General features: G+C 42.8%; 4 non-coding genes across 4 annotated transcripts; all 4 read right to left on the minus strand.

The window, feature by feature from the left end:
• Window positions 1-4901: 4901 nt before the first annotated feature.
• On the minus strand, window positions 4902-4973 carry Trnac-gca. The gene has a single exon. It is a non-coding gene; the product is annotated as a tRNA-Cys (tRNA).
• Window positions 4974-5893: 920 nt separating this feature from the next.
• Trnac-gca lies at window positions 5894-5965 on the minus strand. The gene has a single exon. It is a non-coding gene; the product is annotated as a tRNA-Cys (tRNA).
• A 3184-nt stretch (window positions 5966-9149) lies between these two features.
• Window positions 9150-9221, minus strand: Trnac-gca. Its single transcript has one exon. It is a non-coding gene; the product is annotated as a tRNA-Cys (tRNA).
• Window positions 9222-10063: 842 nt separating this feature from the next.
• On the minus strand, window positions 10064-10135 carry Trnac-gca. Its single transcript has one exon. It is a non-coding gene; the product is annotated as a tRNA-Cys (tRNA).
• Window positions 10136-10778: the final 643 nt, after the last annotated feature.

Here is a 10778-nt window from a genome sequence, read left to right on the forward strand (position 1 = left end):
TATAGTAATCCTGCCAATCCATGTGCATGGGAGATCGTTCCATCTTTTGAGATCTTCAATTTCTTTCTTCAGAGATTTGAAGTTCTTGTCATATGGATCTTTCACTTGCTTAGTTAGAGTCACACCAGGGTATTGTATATTGTTTGTGACTATTGTAAAGGGTGCTGTTTCTCTAATTTCTTTCTGAGCCTGTTTATCCTTCAAGTAGAAGAAGGCCACTGATTTGTTTGAGTTAATTTTATATCCAGCTACTTTGTTTATCAGGTTTAGGGGTTCTCTGGTAGAATTTTTGGAGTCACTTAAAAATACTATCATATCATATGGAAATAGTGATATTTTGACTTCTTCCTTTCCAATTTGTATCCCTTTGATCTCCTCTTGTTGTCTGACTGCTCTGCTAGGAATTTGAGTACTATATTGAATATATAGGGAGAGAGTAGGCAGCCTTGTCTAGTCCCTGATTTTAGTGGGATTGCTCTTCATTTAGTTTGATGTTGGCTACTGGTTTGCTGTATATTGCTTTTACTATGATTAGGTATGGGCCTTTAATTCCTGATATTTCCAACACTTTTATCATGAAGGGATGTTGGATTTTGTCAAATGCTTTCTCAGCATCTAATGAAATGATCATAAGGTTTTTTCTTTGAGTTTGTTTATATAATGGATTATGTTGATGGAATTCCATATATTGAACCATCCCTGCATCCCTGGGATGAAGCCTACTTGATCATGATGGATGATCATTTTGATGTGTTCTTGGATTTGGTTTGCAAGAATTTTATTGAGTATTTTTGCATTGATATTCATAAGGGAAATTGGTCCAAACTTTTCTTTCCTTTTTGGGTCTTTGTGTGGTTTAGCTATCAGAGTAAATGTGGCTTCATAGAATGAGTTGGATAGAGTTCCTTCACTTTCTATTTTTTTTGGAATAGTTTGAGGAGTATTGGTATTAGATTTTCTTTGAAGGTCTGATAGAACTCTGCACTAAACCCATCTGGTCCTGGGCTTTTGTTGGTTGGGAGACTATTAATGACTGTTTCTGTTTCTTTAGGGATTTATAGTACTGTTTAGATCATTTATCTGATTCTGATTTAACTTAGGTACCTGGTATCTGTCTAGAAAATTGTCCATTACATCAGATTTTCAAGTTTTGTTGAGTATAGGCTTTTGTAGTAGGATATGTTGATTTTTTTGATTTCCTCGGTTTCTGTTGTTATATTTCCCTTTTCATTTCTGATTTTGTTAATTTGGGTACTGTCTCTGTGCCCTATGGTTAGCCTGGCTAAAGGTTTATCTATCTTGTTGATTTTCTCAAAGAACCAGCTCCTGGTTTTGTTGATTCTTTGTATAGTTCTTTTTGTTTCTACTTGGTTGATTTCAGCCCTGAGTTTATTTCCTGCTGTCTGCTCCTCTTGGGTGACTTTGCTTCTTTTTGTTCTAGAGCTTTCAGGTGTGCTATTAAACTGCTAGTATATGCTCTCTCCAGTTTCTTTTTGAAGGCACTCAGAGCTATGAGTTTTCCTCTTAGCACTGCTTTCTTTGTGTCTTAATTCATAGTGATCTGATAGGAGGCATGGGATTATTTCAATCTTTTTATATCTGTTAGGTCTGATTTGTGACCGATTTTATGGTCAAATTTGGAGAAGGTACTATGAGATGCTGAGAAGAAGGCATATCCTTTTGATTTAGGATAAAATGTTCTATAGATATCTGTTAAATCCATTTGGTCCAAAACTTCTGTTAGTTTCACTGTCTCTTTGTTTAATTTCTGTTTCCCTGACCTGTCCATTGATGAGAGTGGGGTGTTGAAGTCCCCCACAATTATTGTGTGAGGCGAAATGTGTGCTTTTAGCTTTAGTAAAGTTTCTTTTATGAATGTGGGTATCCTTGCATTTGGAGCATAGATGTTCAGAATTGAGAGTTCTTCTTGGTAGATTTTTCCTTTGATGAGTATGAAGTGTCCTTCCTTATCTTTTTTGATGACTTTTGGTTGAAAGTCAATTTTATTTGATATTAGAATGGCTACTCCCACTCATTTCTTGGGACCATTTGCTTGGAAAAATGTTTTCCAGCCATTTATTCTGAGGTAGTGTTTGTCTTTGACACTGAGGTGCATTTCCTGTATGCAGCAAAATGCTGGTTCCTGTTTACATATCCAGTCTGTTAGTCTATATCTTTTTATTAGGGAACTGAGTCTGTTGATGTTAAGAGATATTAAAGAATAGTGACTGCTGCTCCCTGTTATTATTGATGTTATTTTTGTGTTTGTGTGGTTTTGGTTTTTTGGGGGTTTGTTAAAAGATTACTTTCTTGCTTCTTCTAGATGTAGTGTCCCTCCTTGAGTTGGTATCTTCCATCTATTATCCTTTGTAGGGCTGGATTTGTGGAAAGATATTGTGTAAATTTGGTTTTGTCATGAAATATCTTGGTTTCTCCATCTACGGTAATTGAGAGTTCTGCTGGGTATAGTAGCCTGGGCTGGCATTTGTGTTCTCTTAGGGTCTGTATGACATCTGCCCAGGATCTTCTGGCTTTCATAGTCTCTGGTGAGAAGTCTGGCGTAATTCTGATAGGTCTGCCTTTATATGTTACTTGACCTTTTTCCCTTACTGCTTTTAAAATTCTTTCTTTGTTTAGTGCATTTGGTGTTTTCATTATTATGTGACGGGAATTTCTTTCCTGGTCCAGTCTATTTGGAGTTCTGTAGGCTTCTTGTATGTTCATGGGCATCTCTTTCTTTAGGTTAGGGAAGTTTTCTTCTATAATTTTGTTGAAGATATTTACTGGTCCTTTAAGTTGGGAATCTTCACTCTCTTCTATACCTATTATCCTTAGGTTTGGTCTTCTCACTATGTCCTGGATTTCCTGGATGTTCGGGGTTAGGAGCTTTTTGCTTTTTGCATTTTTTTGATTGATGTGTCAATGTTTTCTAAGGTGTCTTCTGCCCCTGAGATTCTCTCTTCTATCTCTTGTATTCTGTTGGTGATGTGACTCCTGGTTTCTTTCCTAGACTTTTTTTTTCAAGACAAGGTTTTCTCTGTATAGCCCTGGCTGTCCTGGAACTCACTCTGTAGACCAGGATGACCTCAAACTCAGAAATTTGCCTGCCTCTGCCTCCCAAGTGTTGAGATTAAAGTCATGCGCCACCACTGCCCGGCTTTCCTAGGTTTTATATCTCCAGTGTTGTCTTCCTTTGTGATTTCTTTATTATTTCTGTTTCCATTTATAGATCCTGGATTCTTTTGTTCATTTTCTTCGCCTGTTTGATTGTGTTTTCTTGTAATTCTTTAAAGGATTTTTGTGTTTCCTCTTTAAGGGCTTCTACCTGTTTACTTGTGTTGTCCTGTATTTCTTTAAGGGAGTTATTTATATCCTTCTTAAAGTCCTCTATCATCATCATAAGATGTGATTTTAAATAATAGTCTTGCTTTTCTGGTGTGGTGGGGGTACCCAGGGTTTGCTGTGGTCTAAAAACTGGGTTCTGATGCCAAGTAGCCTTGGTTTCTGTTGCTTATGTTCTTACACTTGCCTTTTACCATCTGGTTATCTCTGGTGTTAGCTGGTCTTGCTGTCTCTGACTGTGGCTTGTCCTTCCTGCAAGCCTGTGTGTCAGTACTCTTGGGAGACTAGTTCTTTCCAGGAGGAATTTGTGTATGGAGTGCTGTGGTACAGGGTCAGCTCTGGAGGATTCTGTCCCCATCTGATCCCTGGTTCCTGTGTCTTGATGGCTCTGTGAGGGTTCCTCTTGGGCCAGGAGTTTGAAGAGAAGTAGTGGTGGTCTTACCTGTGCTCACAGTTATGTAGGCACTCCCGGGAGACCAGCTATCTCCTGGTGGTATTTGTATATGTAGCTCTGTGGCATAGGGTCAGCTCTGGGTGCAGACAGAGACCGGAAGACTCCTGTCCTAGGCAGCCCCTCAGTTCCTGTGTCCTGAGGGTTCAGTGTGAGTTCCTCTGAGCAGCAGTAGTGATCTTGTCTGCACTCCTGGGAGGCTCACTTCCTCCTGGCACTATTTGGGTATGGAGTCCTGTGACAGAGGATCTCAACCAAAGGATTTTCAGACAGACAGACAGACAGACAGACAGACAGACATATGAGCACCATCCCCATTCATCTTCAAATCAGAAAATACACACTGGAGAACTTCCAACTGCAGTTTGCTTGAATTGTGGCAAAAATGACAAAATGAACTATTTGTAGGAAAATGTGGTGGTGCTATTAGAAATATAAACATGCAGTTGGCCAACACCACAGTAGAGGGGGTTGGGTCTGCATGTTTACTCTGTGATTTCAGCAAAAGGGACAGGCAGAGGAGCTGTCCATGGTACGAGTCACAGATCCAGCATGGTCAGGCTCTTCACACTGAGCCATAGCAACAGCTGTCAAGAAAGTCAGGATCTTTGTTGGGAATTTTATTCCAAGAGGTAACACTTAAAATTGGGACACATGACTGCTACAGCACAGATGTTGAGCCATTAGGACAGATGTCAGCCATGAGCTACTGCTGGATACAAACCAGGCAAATGAGCAGCTTAGGAACCCTGTGATCTATGAAATCCATATGATCTTATGCTTCCCATCCCCTGTGAAAGCCTGGATTCCCACATTTCCAGCTCTGATGGACCAATTGGACATTTCTGACTCAGGCATATTACCAGGCCAGTATCCCCAACTCCATCAGCGTGATGGTCCTTTGCTGATGCCCAATGCATTCATATGTTGAATTCCATATGCTAAGAATCACTGATGGTTTTCTCTAGTAAAACCTAGCTTTTATAGGTTTAAGAAACTCACTATACATTATAAAAATTCTGATAGCATAGATGAATTGAATCTCTAGCCATGAGTCAAGGGAGAAAGTGCATCTATACCATGTATGTGGACAGTTTCAAAAATGAAAAGGGGGCACCTGGATTTGAACCAGGGACCTCTTGATCTGCAGTCAAATGCTCTACCCCTGAGCTATACCCCCACTGGTACCAGTGTACACAGTTAATAAGTCTCATTTTCAATGGTGATAAATTATGACTGACTATAAAGTTAAATTACAGATCCTCATAGACCTATATCCCAGAAGCTGCCAGACCTGCCTGGTGAGGTGTCTTCCTTAGCTCTGCAGATTTGCAGGCCCATCCTTGAATAGCATCATCAGCCAAGGAAATGGAGAAGAACAAGCCTTCAGATGCTGAGATCACTTCATACTGCTGTCCTGGGCTAGCTCCTGAGCTGGCCGACTGCCTTCCACGTAGGCCCCCAGACACCCCTCCCTTCCTTTCCAGAAGACAAACGGGCTGTCACTCAGAGTTCTCAAAGGGCCCTAGCCGACATTATCAGTTACAACACTGAGGGATCCCTCTTTGCCTGGTATAACAGCTCAGCCAGTCTTTAGCCTCTGAGAGTGAAGAGAGTAAGCAGTGGGCTCTGGAAGGGGGAGAGAAGCTCACAGGGGAAATGTCCACCCTATACAGACAGCCCGATTCTGTGACTGGCCTCCTTAGTTCTGACTACAGATTCACGAGAGAGCCACAGAGGCACATCCTTTTATGGTTAGGCTTTTCTTTCTGGTCCTTGGACACTGGCCGTCACTATAACTTGTATGCCTAGAAAGTCCCTAATTCTCCCTTATAGTTCTTGCCTTCTATTTAACATCATATCTACATATCCATCCACAGGCCAAAAGAACCAGAGAAACTAGGTATATGCAGGAACAAGGGAGACAGATAATAAGAGTGAGAGGGACAGTCAGAACGTAAGAAGAGATGGGATACAGCCATCTATCCACATGATGCACTGGTCTGTAGCTCCCAGCTCTGGCGAGGTCCATGACTGAAATAAATGGAAGAAAAAGGGCTGAGTGTGTCTTATCTCCATGAGTAAAAACAGATTTGTGGTAGGGGGCACCTGGATTTGAACCAGGGACCTCTTGATCTGCAGTCAAATGCTCTACCCCTGAGCTATACCCCCACCTGCTTATTAATGTCTCACAGGCACTCAGAACCTGCATGGCCACTCCCTGGCTGTTAACATCTGGCATCATCTGCTTCCTCCTGTGAGGCCCAGGCCTGAGCTGCCTCTGCACATCTGACTGCCATATCTTCATGAGTGACTGGCATTTTTTCCTGGCTTATATCCTAGCTGAGGCAGGGGCATTAAATTCAGAAGGCTTCAGCTGGTGCTACTTCAACTTTTAACCCAACTAAAAGAGCCATATGCAAACTCAAAAGCTGATCTTTGGAGGTAAGTGGGAGGCAGGAGTGGACAGATTAGAAAGCTCTTGGTCTGCTGAGAAGTCCTTGGTCAGATTCTCTAGGAGGGACAAAGAAATCCCTCCTCCCTAATACCAAGGGAAAGCAGAGTCTACAAATATGATGAAGGACGTCTGGTGACCATGGTCACTGAAATATAAGACACTGGCTGATAACAAATGATCAGAAGGAATCAGATTGAGTCTTAGAGCAGGTTGAGACAAAGTTCCTGTGTCTTGCTCTTGTAAAGAATGCAGACTTTCTCATTAGCACAGGTCACCTCCACTGCCTCACCCAAGGATATAGTATACACCCTGATGTTTGATCTCCAGTGTGCTAGAGAACCTGACCCACCTCCTTCAGACTGGACTCTACCAGGCTTGCATTTACCATATTCTTCACCATACACCTATCACAGGACACCCAGAATCCCTTCATGCCCTGCATACCCCATCCTTTGCTGGTCAGCATCCATAGCGCCTCAATTGGAGGATCAGTGCATAGGGCCAGAGTCCTGCTCTGCTTCCTTCTTGTGGTTTTGCCTGCAAATTCCTCACCCTGTTTCACTCCCACTCCACTCTAGCCTTCTGCGCATTTGTGTATTGGGAATTTTTTTTGTGTGTGTGATTTTTTACCTGCTGGTCATCCTGCCTTATCATTTTCTGGTCCAAAATTTGAATGAAAATATCCAAATCTGGGAGAGAGTTAATCACATGTAGACCCAGCGTCTGCATGGCCCAGGTACAAAGACTGATCATTTTAACAGTCAGAGCTCAGCATCCACATGGCCCAGGTACAAAGACCTATCATTTCAACAGTCAGAGCAGAGCCTACAGAATGTAGGCTTGGGTTTTTCAAAAACCTACTTTAATTAGAGTTCTTAAATTCTTCAACCTTCTTTCTAGCCTACCTACCAAAGGTAGTGGAAAATGAGAGTTAATAGGTAGACCTGTTCAGAAGTGGTTCTTTGGGGTCAATTTCACTTTGTTGTCAGTAGTCCAGTGCACTCAGTGAATATAAAACTCAAATCAGCAATGGCAATTTGATCCAGGAAAAACTGAGAGGCTCTGCCAAATCGACATGGGTCTGTGGAAATGTCAAGAAACAGCTGAAATATCATGAGAAGTTCTTTGGCAAGTTACTCTGTATGAATTCACAACAAGCAAAGATCAGAAACGTGGTACAAGGTGAACCAATGCAAGAGCTTCATCACATTGTCTGTGGGATTATGTTTATACTCTTCCTAATTGTCACACATCCTTCCCCTGTCAGCTTCAGCAAAGCATTCACTCATCTGTTTGTTTCAGCAAGACATCCCATGACATAACTGAGTCCCCAAAGAAATGAGAAGTTTCCACTTCACATGAATTTCTGCCATGTGAATCCTTCTCCTAGAAACCATCACAAAGCCACACAGATAACAAAGATGTAAGAGTGGATCCTAGTCAAAGATGTGGTCTGTGGAGATGGAGATGCCCTAGCACAAGTTTTGTGATTTGCATAAGCTGATGAGGGCAATCACAGAATGCTTCTTCTTGGGAAAACATTCATTCATATTTTATCTAGTAAATATATGTCTGCTGTATATTTTCCTCATAGAACAAGGACTTTGCAAAGTAGTCAAGCCATTACACATAGAAAGAACAAGCTTAGCCACCTCGCTGGTAAGTTCTTACACATAAGCAGACAACACAAAGTTCACACAAGCTCTGCAGAGACAGCAGGAGGTTACCATTGCTCAATTCACCACAGAATTCAGCACAACCTTAAGTTTTGAGAGAATACTGGAGTGGTGAGGACAGTGTTCAAATGACCTAGTTATAGAAAAATGTGGTTATATTATTAGAAATATACAATTAATATTTGCGACTACTAACCACCAATACACTGCAAGGTTTCAGATGAATATTTGAGAAGATCCTTGCATTCAACATTGGTTCTTCTTAGCTTTTGTTACTTGTAACAGAAAAATATGTCAATAAAGACTCATGTGACCCACAGAACTTCTTTTTCAAGTTTGAAGAAGGACTGGTATCCTCCAAAACATCACTGGAATTTGTCACTGATGTGGCAATACACAGACACTAGGACCCCAGCATTGTGCTGATTTGAGCCTGTGTTTGCATTGGAATCCCTGTCGCTGGAGAAAGAGCTGAGAACCTCAGCACAGTGGAAGACAGTGGGGGTCTGCATGTTCCCTGCGTCTTCAGTAAAAAGGACAGGCAGAGGAGCTGTCCATCAGAGCTCCAGCATAGTCAGCCTCTGCTTGGCCCTTTACACTGAGTCGTAGCAACAGTTGCCAAGAAAGTCCGGATCTTCTGTGGGAAACTCATTCTAAGGAATAACACTTAAAATAGGGAGATGTGGCTGCTACAGCACAGATGCTGAGCCTATAAAACAGATGTCAGTCATGGGCCACTGTTGGACGCAAACCAGGCCCATGGACAGTTTGGAAACCCTGTGGTCTATGGAATTTATGGCTCTTATTCTCCCTCTGAGAGCCTGAATCCCACCTTTCCAGCTCTGATGCACCTATTAAATGTCTCCAACTCTGGGGAAATACCATTCCAGTAGCCCCTACTTCATTTACTTTACAGTACTTCGATGCTGCCCAATCTATATGTGTGTTGAATACTATATTCTGAGAACTACTGGCGGTTCTTTCTAATAAGACATAGCTTTTCTGGGGTTTGGGGACTCAATCTATATTCTAAAAGTACTGGAGACTTGCTCACCAGAAAGACTTGAGATCATATGAACACACACCTGCCACCTGCCACCAAAGGGATCTGATGGGTGATAACAGTGCTGCGCTCTCACTGAAATGAATGTCAAGCCACCCGAGTCAAAAGAGAAAGTAGGTTTATACTATGAATGTGGCCAGTTTCCAAAATCCCATGAAAAGGGGGCACCTGGATTTGAACCAGGGACCTCTTGATCTGCAGTCAAATGCTCTACCCCTGAGCTATACCCCCACTAGTAACAGTACACACAGTTAATAATTTTCATCTGAGTGGTGATATATTATGACTGACTATATAAAGTTAAATTACAGATGCTCACAGGCCCACTTTCCAGAAGCTGCCAGACCTGACTGGTGAGATGCCTTCCTCAGCTCTGCAGCCTTCCAGGCCCATCCTTGAATAGCACCATCACCCAAGAAAAGGAAAGGAGCAGCTTGCAGACCCTGCACCTACTTCACACTGCTATCCTCGGTCTTGAGCTGGCCTTCCACCTGGGCTCCTAGACACTCCTCTCTTCCTTCTCTGAAGACAGATGGGCTGACCCTCAGAGTTCTCACAGGGCCCTAGCTGGCACTGTCAGCACCAACACTGCAGGGTCCTTCTCTACCTGATATAGCAGCCAGTCTTTAGCCTCTGAGGGTGAAGAGAGTAAGCAGTGGGCTCTGGAAGGGGGAGAGAAGCTCACAGGGGAAATGTCCACCCTACACAGACAGCCTGATTCTGTGACTGGCCTCCTTAGTTCTGACTACAGATTCACCAGAGAGCCACAAAGGGACATCCTTTTATGGTTAGGCTTTCCTTTCTGGTCCTTGGACACTGGCTGTCACTATAACTGCTGTGTCTAGAAAGTCCCTAAATTCTCCCTAAACTAGGTATGTTCAGGAACAGGGAAGACAGATAATAAGAATGGGAGGGAGATATAATCAGAATGTAGGCAGAGATGGGAGACAGCCATCTATCCACACGATGCACTGGTCTGTAGCTCCCAGCTCTGGCGAGGTCCATGACTAGAATGAATGGAAGAAACAGGGCTGAGTGTGTGCTATCTCCATGAGTAAAAACAAGCTTGTGGTAGGGGGCACCTGGATTTGAACCAGGGACCTCTTGATCTGCAGTCAAATGCTCTACCCCTGAGCTATACCCCCACCTGCTTATTAATGTCTCACGGGCACTCAGAACCTGCATGGCCACTCCCTGGCTGTTAACATCTGGCATATGCACTTGCCAGTGCTCTGTCATCATCTGCTTCCTCCTGTGAGGCCCAGGCCTGAGCTGCCTCTGCACATCTGACTGCCATGTCCTCAGGAATGGCCACATTCTCCTGCTGAAGTCCTAGCTGAGGCAGGAGGCTCCAGCTGGTGCTGCTTCAACCTTCAACTCAACTACAATCCACAAGCAACACAAGGGCTACTTAGCTGGCCTCTGGAGGAGCTGCGTCAGCAGAGCAGGGACAGAGAATCCTGACACTATGGCTTCTGCCTGAGCCTTCAAACCTGTCACTACTACATAAACTTGTTTTCATCTATTTGCTAACCAAAATGAATGTACAATTCGATTATTTTGAAAACTCAATATTATTTTTAAAAGGTTACCAAGAAAACAACCACATGTATCCTGAATTCTTCTGTTTAGTTCGTTGCTCGTGTCATCCAATGGGAGCCATTCTCCAGAGGGTTAGCCATCTCTGTTAATCTGTCCTGTGCACTTAGGGGAAACCCATACAACATAGAGTCTCTTATATCATCATGTCTACACATCAGTAACTAACTGACTTGTGATGACATCATA

The sequence above is a fragment of the Mastomys coucha genome, unplaced genomic scaffold (assembly GCF_008632895.1).
Source record: "Mastomys coucha isolate ucsf_1 unplaced genomic scaffold, UCSF_Mcou_1 pScaffold20, whole genome shotgun sequence".
NCBI classification, from domain to species: domain Eukaryota; kingdom Metazoa; phylum Chordata; class Mammalia; order Rodentia; family Muridae; genus Mastomys; species Mastomys coucha.